The following is a 3,914-nucleotide window of genomic DNA, read 5'->3' on the forward strand; positions in this document are numbered from 1 at the left end:
GGTTCTTAGTCATTCATTTACCGGCTGGATGGCCTTAGGTCGAGTGTCAGAAAAAAAGGATATGATGAATGAGTTCTAAGTATGGTTATTGCTGTGAAATGCCGTGAATGCAATGAAAAATGATGATCCATGAATCATTAACGTGGTCAGCTACCCTCGCCAGGGATTGGAGTTCTACCCGAGCGCGCACATCACGTGATTGATGGCGTCACGTGACATCAGTGACTCAGCCAAAGGAGCTTGTCTGTGATTTTATGCCTAGTTAGATAGGAATCGGCACGCCAATTACTTCCAGGGAGGACTGCATTATTTATGTAATATTGCAGTCAATATTTATCAACTTAATGACCCAGATTTTTTCTTCGTTCAATTACTGAGTGATTAGACTGTTTGGGCGAAAGAATCATCGACGTTCGCTTTGTTATCATTCATGCAGTAGTTAAGATATTAGCATTTTATGGAATGAGGCGAACTTGAAGACAAATATACAACTCGAAGACGTATACCCACTCCTGGCCTTGTATAATAGTGAAAGCTGACTCTTTATGACTTTATTTACTAGTACCTCATCAGGACAAAAAAAAATAAAGTATGAAAAGGGGAGAGAGTTCGTGTAATTTGAAATTTTGATATATACAGAAGATACAGAAAGCAGTCACTTTTCAATCAAAGGATAATTCGTTATCAGAAGGTCACACAAATCGACTGAGTTGTCCATAAAAGATATTGCTTAAATTTATCTCTGTCTCGAGCATCCAATTTCTGACGTTTTATAATAAAATTTCAGATCATGTTGAACTCGGTCCAACTTTAGTCTTGGTGCTGGGGAAGAATTAGACCGTAATTCAATTTGCTTGGAGTTACTCCGGTACGTGAACCAAATCCCGTGATTGCTGTGAATGGGATCCCTCGGAAGGTTCGGATTTAGGGGGATCAGCAGAAGTATTGTTTTTGATAGATTTCTCATGCTTTCGAAGGAGTCGAGTAAAGTCATCATCAGAGCAGGACCATTTCAGAAAAATACGAAATCGATGTGAACGAGAAAATGATAAACAAGATTGGTAGCGTGTCTGATAACAAATGGTTTTTTAAGTTAGTTTCTCACATGGGACGATATTGTATGGCTTCATTGGACAATTAGTCTCCACATTCATAACCCATTAATGATAAGATAGTTCTGGTACTGCAAGTGTAGAATAAAATCCTAAAACAAATATAAATATAGTCAAACGAAATACATGACGCTGCTTGAATTTCATACTCAGCAAATCATTTGTATGCTATTTTCTTGAAACTTTCTACTTTCTATCCTGTTTGCCAACTTAATAAGCAGTTTTGCAACAACCCCACAATACTCCAAAAATACAAGACTTATATAGAATGAGGTCCCCCGTGAGAAGCTTTATTCCGTACATTGACTCGGATAGCCGTGGACCGTACAGACAAGACGGGGTTAGGGTCCCGCCGTGTGGTGGGATTGCTGGCGTTCAGCTATTGTCCAGGGAGATCTCAGACTGTTTGATAGGAGTTCCCAGATTGATGCTGGTCTAACTGATCTCGAAAAGCTGGACTTATGAACTGGCACTAGATGTCTCGAAGAATTAAATGAGAATTGTGCGTATTCAGAACGGTCTACAGATCGGCGCACTTATCAATCAATAGAGAAACCCCAGATCAAGAGAATATGCCTTTAATACCTAAACCTTTCAAAATAATTTACCAAATATTAATTTTATAAGTGTCTTGTTATTTTTTTGACAAAGTATGTGTCCAACATTGGCATCACCACGTTGGCATACAGTCAACAGGAAATCAAATGACAGACAAAAGAATATTTTATGTAAAGGCTCTAACATGCAAGACAATTTCATACCATTACTTATATACTAGTAGTCCCTATAACTGTTTTCTCGGCATAAAGCATTTATCTAGACACATAGACGTTTTGTAGTATTGTAATCGCAGTTAAGACAATTATTAAATCGGATTAATCCCCCCCCACCCCCACCCCCCCCCCCCACCCCAAAAAAAAACTATCGTTGAAACAATTCTGAATTATTCAATGACCTCTGGATTGCGTTATCAATAGCAACAGACGCGAGTTCGGGATTGTTTCCGGGTGATGGTTCATCCTCGCCCGTAACATTTTTTTTTTTTTGCGGAGTCCAAGAGCTTTTCAACAATGAAAATACTTAAAGAATAACAGAGAACTTTCGTCTATTTACATCTATATACACATGTAGGAGGTTCAATGTCTATTTCTTAATAGTTTATATACTTCTAAATTCAATAACTTTGCAAGTGGGGGGGGGGGGCTTATAGGTATTGAGTCGCAACAAAGAAAAAAACCTGTTGATATTTTTCTATAATCACGGTTTTTAAGAGTTAGATAAAAATCAATTTAAAACAGGAATTTTTTTTTGCATTGTCATTTGCTTTGAATGAGAAAAGATCATGTAATTTACAACGTAATCTGTGTGTTTATTAAAACAGTCTATAGCCCACATGAATGAATTGGATTAAAAATGGTGGTCAAAATATCTAAACAAATTCGTTTAAAAAGAATGACCATGAGGTTAACACAGCTTTGTGTTGGTATATAAATGTCAAAGTTTGTGATTTTTTCCTTATAATAATATCTGTCAATCGTGTTAAGCAAATTCAGTGTGTATATGTCAATAAGAAGACAAACAAGAAAAAATTGTGAGGACAAAGGGGTATCCTGGACATTATTTGGTCGGAGCGACAGAAGAAAAGTTATTAATGTCATCCATTGTATGGTTTGGAATGAATGGGGAATTATAAGATAGGGATCACAATGAAAATAGGCATTGTGTTCCTCTGGAGAAGAAAACATCTGTTTAGTTTGGGATTTTTAATTTGTCATCAAGAGTTAATGTGCTAAGATTTGTCCACTTATTTAAAAAACAAATTGATTTCTGGTTTATACGGATTGTAGAGATAATGTAATAAGCACTGAAGAAAAAAACATTGTCATGATCTCCACCTCTGCATTTTTAAGTACTTCTTAGTATATTAAAATATATTTATTTTATCATGAAAAACATGACTAACTTGTAAAGCGGGCAATGCCGAAGAAAGTCCGTTTTATACATGTATATGTATTAGTATTCACATGTACTGTTCATAAATAAATTATGAAATAAATTATGAAATACATGTTCTATATTTTTTTCAAAATTAAAGAGTTATGCAGTTAGGAAACATAATGCCGCAGCTAAATTTCTAAAGAAATGTTTTAATTACAGTTTTTTCAAGGTGATTGATTCTTATATACTAAAAAATAATGAAAGAAAGAAAAATACACGTAGGCCTAAATTACTCTGAATTTAAAAAAAAAAAATTTTAGGTGGAACATAAATCTGATATTTTGAATTAAGAAAATATGTCAAGAAATGTCCAATTTTGAAATTATCAGTTATATTTTTATATTTTTCGTAAACCAATAAACAGCGAGTAGGGACCCACTTTGAATATTTATTTGATATTTACTAAAGATCACATGCACTGCAACCCTCTTTCACTCTCTGTTTATTTCTCTCATTTAAAATTTGAAAGAAAGGTATTTTCCTTACAAAGACTTCGGGTAAGACGATAAAGAGCCAGGAAACAATGGAGTACTGGGGGTAAGGCCGGGCCACTGTCAGTTTAAGCATCTCAAGGCACGGGGGTTGAACAATGTCTGTCCCTGAACAACTGTACTTTAGTATCTAAGCTCTTCTTTAAGAACTCTTGTTGTGATCTACCAACCCCTTATAACCGACAGGACATCTATGGAAGCGTTTATGTGTGGCCATTTAGTGTATCTAAAGAAGTAGATACTTGTTCACACTTTTTTCTTTTGATTAAGAGAATGCACTTTCTTTCCTTTTCTTGCAAACCTTTCATACCAT

The sequence above is a fragment of the Magallana gigas genome, chromosome 6, assembly GCF_963853765.1.
Source record: "Magallana gigas chromosome 6, xbMagGiga1.1, whole genome shotgun sequence".
In the NCBI taxonomy this organism is placed as follows: Eukaryota; Metazoa; Mollusca; class Bivalvia; order Ostreida; family Ostreidae; genus Magallana; species Magallana gigas.